The sequence below is a fragment of the Sminthopsis crassicaudata genome, chromosome 2 (assembly GCF_048593235.1).
Source record: "Sminthopsis crassicaudata isolate SCR6 chromosome 2, ASM4859323v1, whole genome shotgun sequence".
Classification (NCBI taxonomy): Eukaryota; Metazoa; Chordata; class Mammalia; order Dasyuromorphia; family Dasyuridae; genus Sminthopsis; species Sminthopsis crassicaudata.
The window spans coordinates 115,989,215-116,001,852 of NC_133618.1; the positions used below are offsets into that span (position 1 = coordinate 115,989,215).

At 38.6% G+C, this 12,638-nt stretch overlaps 1 pseudogene; it reads left to right on the forward strand.

The window, feature by feature from the left end:
• Positions 1 to 1,952: 1,952 nt before the first annotated feature.
• On the forward strand, positions 1,953 to 3,035 carry LOC141554782 (prohibitin 1 pseudogene; annotated as a pseudogene).
• Positions 3,036 to 12,638: the final 9,603 nt, after the last annotated feature.

Genomic DNA, 12,638 nt, shown 5'->3' on the forward strand with positions numbered 1-12,638 from the left:
TTCAGGAGGACCTGAGTTCAAATCTGGTCTCAGACACTTAATACTTCCTAGCTGTGTGACTCTGGGCAAGTCACTTAACCCCAGCCTCAAAAAAAAAAAAAAAATTCACTTTTATGTTTAAGCTCACTTTCCCCATAGATTAACATGATATAGGAGAGAATACCCCCTTACATAAGGAAGATGTTTCCATTTCTCTCCTTGCTATGTTTTCTTGGTAATAAAATGAAACAAAACCAAAAATCCTTTGAAAGAGCTAAGAGATGTAAATTTGTTTAATACTAATGAATTACTAATTGTTGGAAATTCATATTGAGGGAAACACCTGAATAGAGCTCAAGCCAATAAAACTAGAGAAAAACATCTCCAATCTTTCAGAAGTCCCCTAGAACTCTGTAGAAAAGTGATTCCATAGTCTTACTACATATACATTCAGTGGGTACTTGTTGGCTGCGATTATAATTCTTTGATCGTTATCTTGGAAGCATACTATGCCTGACCACTATCTGGATAACCTGCAAAATCTGTGAGGAGTTATTTCATTGTTGCTTGTTTCCTTGCTTGCTTTTGTATTCCAGTGCCTGACACGTAGTAGGTACTTACTATATGCTTGTTGATTGATTTATTTTATCAATGTATGCTACAAGCCTTGAAAACTTCAGATGAGATGAATTGCAGTTCCATTACTGGACCAGTAGATGTTGCAGGATGACTAGTACTGTCTCCAGTGAGTCAAGTTATATAGGTAGCCTTAAATCCTTTGGGATTTCACAGCTAGACTAAGAGGCAGGAATGTGACAGCCCTCCTGCACTATCTCAATAGAACTAGGTTTTAGCCCAAGACAGTCTCAATAGGCTTATCAAACCCCATAGAAGGTTGCATCTTCTGTTGCCATTTGTTCATTTTCCATTCACTTCTATTCTTTTTTCTTCCTCCCTATTTCTGTGTCTTTCTGTCTCTCTCTCTTCCTTATTTCCTTCTTTTTTCTTCCCTTTCCTTCATTCCTTCCTTTTCCCCCTCTTTTCTCTCTCCCCCTTCCTTCCCTCCTTTCTTCCCACTTTCTTTCCTCTCTTCATTCCTTCTTTTCTCCCTTCTCCTTCACTTTTCTTCCTTCCTTCTTCTCCCCCTTCTTTCCTCCCTCCTTCCTTCCTCTCTTTCCTTCTTTCCCTCCTTCCTTCCCTCCCTCTTTCTTCCTTCCCTCATTCCTTTCTTCTTTTCCTCCTTCCTTCCCTCTTTCCTTCCTCCCTCCCTTCCTTCCTTGTAAGGATCCTTTAAATGGGAGGCCACGGTGCAACAGCAGATTGAGTGGCCCAGAAGTAATCTCTGTGGATGTAGGATTGTCCTGTGGGTGGGATCCTGGCCATATTGAGATAGCTATGTAATGGGTGACGGCTCTCTCGCTGGTTGGCTGTGTGTGTGACCTCACAGGCCCTTTAGAAGCCCACTGCAGACAGCAGTTGCTCTCTTTAACCTGGCTCCCTAGCCTGGGGTAGTCGAGCTAAGCTGATGGATAGCCGAAAAAGGTAAGGAGTAAACTGAACAGAATCAGAACAATTTATACAATAAAATTTATACAATAAAAATATAAAATACAAACAACTTCAAAAAACTTAGGAACCCTGTAATCACAATTCTAAAGGATTCCTGATGAATGTCACAACCACCAAATAGAAAGGTCATCACCTCAGAGTATGGATGAGGATATTTTTTTTGGGGGGGGTGGTGGAATTTGGTCCATGAGAGAATTTGTCTACATACTCATAATGGATTTTTTCCCCTCTCTTAGTAGGGGAGAGGGTGGTGAGAAAAAATTCAGAATTGAAAACAAAATGAAATTTAATTTTTAAAAAAAAATTATATATAATAGTTCTAAAATATCCGATTCCTGACAAGTCCAGCTCCTTATGAAGGTTGCTCTCATAAGAATAATAAAAATAGCGACGCAGGCGCAGTAACTAGGGTTGGGGAATTCATGTGGAGGTCAGAGTTGTGTCTGGTCTAAGAGAACAGAAGACCAAGACCATCTGAAGGAGACATGGCTGCTAAACTGTTTGAAGCTGTTGGCAAGTTTGGCCTGGGCTTAGCTGTTGTAGGAGGAGTTGTCAACTCTGCCTTATATAATGTGGATGCTGGCCACAGAGCTGTCATCTTTGATAGGTTCCGTGGAGTCCAAGACATTGTTGTAGGGGAAGGGACTCATTTTCTCATCCCATGGGTACAGAAACCAATTATTTTTGACTGCCGTTCCTGGCCACGGAATGTCCCAGTAATCACTGGTAGCAAGGATTTACAGAATGTCAACATCACTCTTCGTATTCTCTTCCGGCCTGTTGCTAATCAGCTGCCCCGAATCTTCACCAGCATTGGCGAGGACTACGACAAGCGGGTGCTGCCATCCATCACCACTGAGATCCTCAAGTCAGTAGTAGCTCGATTTGATGCTGGAGAATTGATTACCCAGAGAGAAGTGGTCTCCAGGCAAGTGAGTGATGACCTCACAGAGCGAGCTGCAACCTTTGGGCTCATCCTAGATGATGTTTCTTTGACACATCTGACCTTTGGGAAGGAGTTCACGGAGGCAGTAGAAGCCAAACAGGTGGCTCAGCAGGAAGCAGAGAAGGCCAGATTTGTAGTGGAAAAGGCTGAGCAACAGAAGAGAGCAGCCATCACCTCAGCAGAGGGTGACTCCAAAGCAGCTGAGCTGATTGCCAATTCACTGGCCACTGCAGGGGATGGCCTAATAGAGCTTCGTAAGCTGGAAGCCGCAGAGGACATCGCATACCAGCTTTCCCGTTCTCGAAACATCACCTACCTGCCTGCTGGACAGTCAGTGCTCCTCCAGCTTCCCCAGTGAAGCCTGTGGCCTCACCAGTCCTACCCCACTCAACCATGATCTAATCCACAGTCTTTTCCCTGCCCCCCTCCTACCCAAAATCACTGTGAAATTTAACGATTTGGCTTAAGCAAAGGAAATAAAATTAAAGTCATTTTGGGATCTTTAATTTCTCCATGAGATTAAACTCTTTCATTCTTTACATCTCTCTTGTCCACCTAATTTTAAGCGAGAACTACTATCTGTCTTGAACAAGTGGTTGGGGCAACAATGCTCTCAATCTTCTGGAGAAGTTCAACCTCAGTGCTTCTGGGAACAGGAAACAGGTCAAAGGAAGAAGGGCAAAGACAGATGTGCAAGTGGACAACTTTAATGAACTGATGTAGACTAGAGCTTTCCATCATTTGACCAGAGATGATGAGAAAAAAGATAGCACCCAGAGCCTTAGTTAGATGTTAGAGAAGGGAGCCCTCCATTCATTCCAGCATTTTGTTTATAGACATAGTTTAGAGGAGGTGCTGTGGAGTCTCAGGAAGGAAATGGTCCTTCTATTGCCATGAGGTTGATCATTAACTATGGGACTAATGGAAGCACACATATATATGTGATTGGTACTGAGAAAGCTGGCCTTTCTGGGATATAAGGGAAATTATTTTCTCTTCCTCTAATCCAAAGGGTTCTAAAGATGGAATGGTCTTTGGGGGATCCACCTGGAAGCTTCTCCCTTATCTCTAGCCTCTTTTAAAATGCTTAGGAGGGAGCTCTCTGTGTGAGGGATTGCATTCAGCACTGACTGAATATGCTCTTCAATTATGTGCAATTCTGAGTTCCTAGCTCTTTTATTCAGAGACACTCACCTTCCAGACAACTTTGTGGCTCACATTGTGGAAGGAATGGGAACAGCCATGGGGGAGAGTACAAATTGTGTAACCTGCCTTCAATAAATGACACCCAAATTCCCTAAAAAAAAGAAGAAGAAGAAGAAGAAGAAGAAGAAGAAGAAGAAGAAGAAGAAGAAGAAGAAGAAGAAGAAGAAGAAGAAGAAGAAGAAGAAGAAGAAGAAGAAGAATAGACACTGTTAAAGTAATATATAGAAAAATACTTCTTTTACAACACACATAAAAACCTTCAGGTTTCTGGTTGAATATATTGAATACAGAAGGCTTTTGCATTTTTGTGTATCCTTAGTATACTTCTAGAAAGACTTTGAAAAATACTAGCTGCCTTCTTGTAACTTGCATAGCTCAGATTATTGTCCAGTATTGTATCGCATAAAATAGTTCTAAAACTTGCTGCTCAAAAACCAGCAGATTGCTCTCTGGGGTTATAAGCTCAACTCTTTTGGAGTCATACCCCTTTATCTTGGTCTATATCACTGACTATCATCCTACAGGTGCACCTGTCTCCAGTAATCCATGGACAGTTAAGGCAAAAAGGGATGATTCAATGCTAAATAGCATTTGCTTTTACCAGGGACATATTCTCTGAAAGAAGACCTAGCCTCTCAGCTTTCTTGAGTGAGCAGCCTAGTTCCCTATGAGTCATTGATGTGGCTCCTTTACTTCTTTCATATCCCACCTTCTGCAGGGGACCTCTCCAGGTTCTGTCCCTTCCTTCCCACTCTATTCCAGCCTCTGAAATTCCCTCAGGAATGACCTTACACTTACATTGCATATTTTTTGTGTTTATAGTTGTTTGGATGGTGTCCCCCTTTCAAATGTGAATTCCTTGTGTTTTTTGCATTTCTGTGTATTCCTAGTACTTTTTATCAGGATGCCTGGTTCGAAGAAAATGTTTACTAAATGATTATTGATTTACTGAGTTTCACTTACAGAAAAAGAGACATATAGCTAGAGACAGAATGACTAATTAAAATCATTGATTATAGCCCCTAACTTCAAGGGAACTATGCCATCATTCATATTTCACTCTTTCTGACTTACTCAATATAGACATATGGAAAAAAGCTCTATTTTCCTTGGTTTATAAAAATCAACAAGTATAATTAAGGGTCTACTATGTACTGGGCTTTGAACAACTCCTATGCCTTATACCTTCAACAACACTTATACATCAAAAAGTCAGTCTATTGTTGTTGGATAGAATAGAACTCAGAAAAATTATATGTAACTACCTCAAGTCCCCAGACCAAATACTGGGACAGTGGATGACAATGAGCTGGACTGAAGGCATTCACATTTTATTATTTGAGTCAGTATATCCATCTATATGTTGTGGGATTATTCAATAAACCCTCAAGTCAAAGATTACTTTTACCTCTTCCATGATGATCACCAAAGTTTGTGATACACACAGCCAAAAGGATAGGGAGTCTGCAGCCATATTGGTTTTCTTTATCCAGTAATGCATGCTGAGCTTCCAGTTGACCAGTGCTATTACCTGTCCAATGCAGAACTTCCTAACATATATGAGTGGAAATACTTAAAATTGAGCTCTGTATGCAGATTATCAAAACTTATCAGTGACAGTCTACTTTAATACCAAGAATTCCAATTGTGTTTGTGTGTGTGTGAAACAGCTAACCAAGTACTTAAAAAAAAAAACTCATTTCTCGTCCCAACAATCTTTAAACAGATTATTCCTTTTTTCTCCCTTCTACATTTGGTTCTTCTCAATAGTTATCCACAGATTTCTGATAGTAGCTGTTAAACCTTTGAAACAAAGAATTACAAAATTTGTTAGACAGTAAGTCATCTTGTTTAACCTATACACAAAAGAAAAGTGCAACTATAATATAACTTATAAGTAGTCATCTAATCTCATACTTCCAAGAAGGGTGAACCCACTGCCTCTTAAGACAATTCTTCTCACTTTTGGATAGCTCCAGTAGGTAGGAATCCAAACTTTATCTGTAAAATTTCCCCTCAGTGGTCCTAGTTTTGCATTCTTGGGCCAAATAGAATTGGTCTTGTACAAAATAGCCCTTCAAATATTTGAATTTCACAGAGATGTGTGGGATGCTCCTTGAAACCAAATTGACATTCAAGCCATTCAATAAACTCCAGGCATTTAACATGGGTAGAATGTGAAGAGAAGGTCCCCACAGATATTCTAGTAAGTATATTTCTCTGTATTGGTCAACTACCATCCTTTCAAAGGCTTCCATTCTAAATAGTCACTGTTGAGTATAGCCTTAACTGCCCATAGTACATAGTACAGCCTATATTTCCTGACCCACAATCTAAACTCATCCCTTTATTGCTGGCAAATCATTGTCTAAAGAAGCACCTCTCACAGCAACAAAATCCTCATACTGTCCATAGTCCATCCTCCTTTTTTGTTATTCACCTTTTGTTTCAAAGAGAATCAATGATATCATGAGCCTGATGTCTTGACTTGTATGTGAATAGGATTTAAGAGAGGCAGAGCTGTACAAATTCAGCAGCCTTGATCTCTCCTCCAAATACACTGAAGTCCAATGGCAAGACGATCAAGATGACCAGCAATGACTCAGAATCCTTCTTTCTCTATGAAAGGTCTATGAAAGACTTTTTAAACTACCCAGTTCCTAAGAACTCCCTTTTCTAAGCAGGATCCTGGGGATCTGAGAAGGACCCACATTGTCAGGTGGCTTTACATAATGTAGTCATTGGAATATCTTCTTGTCTTTTGGCTTCTTATTTTTGATCAGATCACTATCCAGAGTCACACCTCCCAGAAGAAAAGGAGATTCAAGTGCAGAGGCAAACATTGCTCTCCTTGGTATCTGCAAAAGCAGATACCAAGGTTATCACTTGTCAGCTTGTTTAAAAAAAAAAAAAAAAAAAAAAAGGACTAACCTCAAAATAATTTGTAAGCCATTGTTGCCTTCCTTAACACAGTCCAGTTTGCAACTAAGTCATCCAGAGTCACTGTGATTCCTCCCAAATATCTAAAAAATTTGGATGCTGGATATTTTGTGGTGGAACAGTGTGGAAAGTGATTGCTTTATCCCCTGGGAAGTACATCTTTATCTCCATTATTTGATTTCTTCCAACCCTGGGATCAATATCATTACATTAGTACCATGAAACACTCACTATCATACAATCAGATGTAACAACCATGGAAGTTGCTGTAGAGGGAAGAGTTGCCTTTCTGATATTCAAGACTTTTTGTTTCCTCCTTTCTTTTGGAGAGTGCTATAGTGGAGTCTTTCCCAGGTCTTCTCTTTGGAAGATAGTTTAGGATGTGATCTTTTACTTATATGAACTGATGCAAAACAAAGGAGAAGCAGGAAAGCATTGTATATAGTAATAGCAATATTGTAAGTATGATCAACTATGAAAGACTTAGCTATTTAGATCAAGACAACAATCCAAGACAATTCCAAAGGATTTATTATGAAAAATGCTATCTCCTTCCAGAGAAAGAATGATGAATTCTGAGTGCAGATTGAAGCCTACTTTTTTTACTTTATTTTTCTTCCTTTTTTCAACATAGCTAATTATGGAATTTTTATATGACTTTGCATATAAAATTGATATTATATTATTTCTCAATGGGTGGGAGAGGCATGGGAGGAAAGAAAATTTGGAACTCAATTTTTTTTAAATGAATGTTAATGTATACATATATTGTATTTAATTTATACTTTTAACATATTTAACATATATTGGTCAACCTGCCATGGGGGGGGGGGAAGGAGGGGAAAAATTGGAACACAAGGTTTGGCAATTGTCAATGCTGTTAAATTACTCATGCATATATCTGGTAAATAAAAACTATAAAAAATGAATGTTAAGAATTTTTAAAATAGAATTTAAATAATTTTTGAAAAAAAGAATGTTTTTTTTTGTTTTTTTTTTTCCAGGTCACTGTCCTATCGTTCCTACCTTCTTTATCTCAGGATACAACCAAAAACAATCTTCTTTTATCTAGAGATAGTCTGAAGGCCCACAGGAAGGTTCAGGTGGTCTCTCTCTCTCACTCTGTCTCTGTCTCTCTCTTTGTCTCTATTTTTGTGTGTGTCTCTGTGAGTCTCTGTCTCTGTGTGTCTCTGTGAGTGTCTGTCTCTGTCTCTCTGTTTCTCTCTCTCTTTCTCTCACCTCCCCCTCTCTCTTTTTCTGGAGTTTATAAAGCAAGCACTCTCTGACTTACTATCATAGAGACAGGCAGACTGTATCTTTCTCTTAAGATTCTAGAGATATTCTGAGAGATTTGGAGAAATTTTTTCTTTAGTGCCATTAGCTTGAGCCCCCACTGGTTGTAAATCCTACCTTCCATCCCTACCCCAGATACCTAGTTAATAGTGACAATAATGACAGCTTTAGTTCCATTTAGCCTCTTAACATTAATGTATTTCTAAAAAGAGATATTGACTTCAAAGATACTGCAAGAACAAAATTAAAAACATTTCCTTCTTAACACCTCAGGGGCAAATACTTTCCCTTATCCCACCTTATTCTCTAGGGGGAATTGGCTTAGGTTTAGTTCAATTCTTACATGGTATTAGTCACCACGTTCATGTGCAGTTTGATATTGCTGCTGGTTGACTCCTCATCTCAGCTATGAAGGACAGAGTGTGGAATGTTATTTCTGAAAGTCATTCTAGGTCCTTGGGGTATTGATGCTAGGCAGTTACAAAACCTGAATGGGGGACAATGGAATATCCTTTAACTTGCCATTCTGATTTTTTGAAACTTGCAAAGCTGGAGTCTCTAATCCCTAAATAAAAAGGAACACATAGAGAGGCAAAAGACCAAGGCCTGTTTCATGGGGCTACATGCCAACCTCACTGGGAAGAAGGCCCAAGACCCCTTGAGGTTATTACATTACCTCTTATCAAGTATCATCAGTTAAAAAGAGAACAGATGGAAAGCGTGGCAGAGACCAAAGTCTTTTGAAAGCATTTTTATGCAACCTGGAACTTGTTACAGACTATTTACACATGCTCAAACAATTCTCTAAAACATTTACATTACACCTCATCATGACTGTCCTAGAAGCTGGGGAAGAGAGACTTTAGAAAGGTTCTAGTCTCCAATACATTCATACCTGATAAAAAGTTGACTAATATCACAATAGCTTAAATGTTTCAGTTAGGAAAATTCCTAACGTTAACACAGAGATTTGGTCCTCTGTCTTAATATTTTTTTATCATTAGTTAATAGCCACAAGCTTCTTTATGTTGAAGGCAAAAATGAGGATACAGGAAATGTTAAGTTTTCAAAAAAGTAATCTGTAACTTCCAATTAATGGGGATTTAGGGGAGGGACTTGTGCTTCAGAATAGGAAATAAAATACTTCCTTTGGGGTTTCAGTGATGTTTTTACTAACCTAGGCACCCATTCTTGCAAGAATGTAAAATAAATCTGCACTCAAAAAAAAAAAAAAAGTGAGCAGAGTATATCACAGCGTCTATTATTGGACAAGTCCAGGGAGAGGAAGTTGGAAAAGAAATGACTTTTTTTAGGAGGGAGGGGAAGTGGGAAGAAGGCAATCTGCTTTTGTTCCCTGAAGTTAATCAGTAACTTATCCATTAGCCTTCTCATTTTTAAAATATCTATGGCAATCTAATCATCTTTCCTCAATGTTTTCCTTCTTTGCTGCAACTCAGCTCTTATTTTAAACCTTTTTCCTATTGGTTTCTCCTTTTGCCTATTGCTCCTATGCCACTGATTCTTTTTGACTCAGGATATCTCTGCTGCTGCTTCTCCTTGCTTTCCATTTTTTCTCAGTTCATGAATCCAAGGCTGTGTGTACTTTTAAGAACTCCTAGATATAACCCTAGTCTGCCTTTTGGCTCAAGGAGTAGGACAATTCCAAGACATTCTTAGAGCTAAGAGGGAATGTTTGTCCCTCCAAAGTATGAGTCCCAGAATGTCAATCAGTTCTCACATGCCTATCACTCATAAAATCATAAAACATCAGAGATGAAACCTTAGATGTTATTGAAGATGACAGAAGTCCCAAGGTGGATGTGATTTGTCATTTAGCTAGTTAGCAGAATTAGTATCACAGTCCAAGCCATTGCTAGGTATGAGTATTTATCTGGGTATCTCTGGATATATTATCTCTGTGTGTTTATGTGAATTTGTATTTGGATATATATGTGTATGTGTTGCTCTGAGAGTTCATCCTTTCTGACTCTATTGCCTCAGACTGGAGATACTGTTCAGTCCCTGTTTTCTATCCATTTACAAGCAGAGTCCAAGTACCTCTCATCATTATACTTCTGAGTGCTTTTTTCTGAATAGCTTCCCTCCTCAGATATCAGAAAAATGTTTGCCTATTTCTCTGTGTCCCCATTCCAAATTTTTGGTTTGAAAGTGAGAACTGAAAATAAAAGGTAATGATGTATAGTGGAAAAACATTAAGCAGGTAAAGATATTACTCTAGGTAGTTATTACCTGTAGTATAACAATAAAAGAGAGGTTAAGCAACCTCTCTGGGCCTCAATTTCCTTATTTATAAAATTAAGCTGATGGGCTACATGATCCAGTTGTACTTCCCTTCTATAGTCTTCTCATCTCCACTCCAATGCTCAGTTTTCTGAGAGGGTATCTGATGCATCCTAATGTATCCTCGGTACACATTACCTGGCAAAAGACAGGCTGACAATGACTGTATTGAAAGAAGATTCCTGCAACTAAAGGATTTAGAGAAAAGAGGAATCCTAAGAGATTTCATTAAATCTAACTTCTTCATTCTGTGATACAAGTTTCTTAAACTGTGGTTCAAATCCCCAAATAGGATCATGTAACTGAATGTGGGGGATCTTGAAATTATGATTTATCAGTAAATGTTTGATTTATATACCTATTTTATATACTTGTATCTCCAGTCACATAATACAAATTTTATATATATATATATATATATATATATATATATATATATATATATATATATATATATATATATATATATATATATATATATATATATATATATATATATATATTGGATTACTTGCTGTCTTGGGTGTATAGGGATTGCAACTGGAAAAAGTTTAAGAAGTCCTGATGTAGAGGAGGAAACCAAGCACCATGTAGGTTAAGTAACTTATTCAGTCATTGGAGTAGAGTCAGCATTTGGATCTAGGTGTTCTGATTTCAAATACAGCACTCTTTTCACTTCATTATCCAAGAATGCAATTCCTATGGAAAAGGGGCCAGCCATCCTCACCACTTGCCAATCATTGGCCACACAAATATCTGGGCATCTTGAAGGAGAGACAATAGGTAACAAAAGCTGAGTAAGTCAAATTACCACCAATACCTTGATTAAGGCTTTCCTTAGAACCATGAGGTAGATAGCCAGAATAAGAGAAAAGTGAGAACTCTCACATTCTGACTAATGGTATCTTTCTCTAATGATCCTTAACTGTGGGCTCCTGCCTAGCCATTGTAGACTCCAGTTTACCTATATCTGGTGCTGTAATCAGCTTTAGACTAGTCAGAACTCAAATCCAGGTACTACATAAAGCAGTGATTACTGTCCCAAAAACTTCATTGGGCTGTTGTGGAGCTGAGGTTTTATAATTGTCTTGGATGCTATGGCAACATCCATCGGGTCTTTTCAAACATTATGGGTTTTGCAGTGGGAGAACAGCTTTGACTTATAATTACCAAAAGACCCGGCTTGTTTCTCAAAGGAAGGGGCTTTCTTATAGCAGACAGAATGAAGCAGTCTCAAGGAACTAGTTAGTTCGAGGAACTTGCCTGTGATGTACATTTATAAAACTTCCAGGAGCAGTTAACCCTTCAAACATTGGTTGGGACTAACAAGAGCCATAGAGCTTGAAACATTTAGCAAAACCCACATTTCCTATACCTGGCTTGAGTGGGTAACAGCATTTCTGCTCCCTGAAATTAGCTGTCCACACAGTACCCAATAACAGCCCTGCTGGGCTTTTCCCCAGGTTTTAACCATTTGTATACAATTTAACTTATTCTAATAGAATTTGCTTATTAGGACAATTCTGTAAATAAGAGGTAGTATGGGCTATGGCTAAAGTGGTAGATTTAGTGGCTAAGAAACCTCGGTTCAAATTCTGCCTCTGACACTAATTAAATGTATAACCATCAGCATGGCCTTATCATGAATGACAATTAACCTAACTGAACTTCAATTTTTTCATCTGTAAAATGGGAATAATGATTAACTGTAGTATTGACGTCACGGAGTCATTGTGAGATTGAGATGAGAAAAAACATACAAAACAATATATAAACTTCAGGAATTGTGGATGTCAACCAAGTCAAAGGCATAAAGAAATACTGGCTCCAGATTTCCCATTGGTCCAAATGGAATGTTACAAGCACTACAACAATAAAATGTCTAAGAAGTGGATTATTGCATACTCAGTTTACTCCCAGAATATCAGTTAATCTAATGGAGGAGGGGACAAGCAAACAACTATTTACAAATAAACTACATGGGAATAAAAAGGAAATTATCAGTAGAGGCCAAGCACTGGGAATAAGAGGAACTGGGAGAAATTTCCTATAAAAGATGGGATTTTAGTTGGGACTTGAAGGAAGCCAAACCACTCCACTATCTTCCTCAAGAAAACCCCAAATGAGTCAGGAAGAGTTGGACTCGACTTCAATGGCTGAACAACAAATGAAGGAAGCCATGTGGAGGGAGAGTGTTGGAAAGGGACAAAAAACGACCAGAGCAGGAGAGATGGGAGTGTTTTGTTCTCAAAACAAGGTCAATGGCACTGAACCAAAGAGTGGGGGAGATGAAGGTATAAGAAAGCTGGGAAGGTAGAATTGAGCTAGATTTCCGAGGGCTTTGAATGTGAAACAAGGGCTATCCCTCGGGGGATAGTTTATTGAGTGGACAGTGATAAGGCAG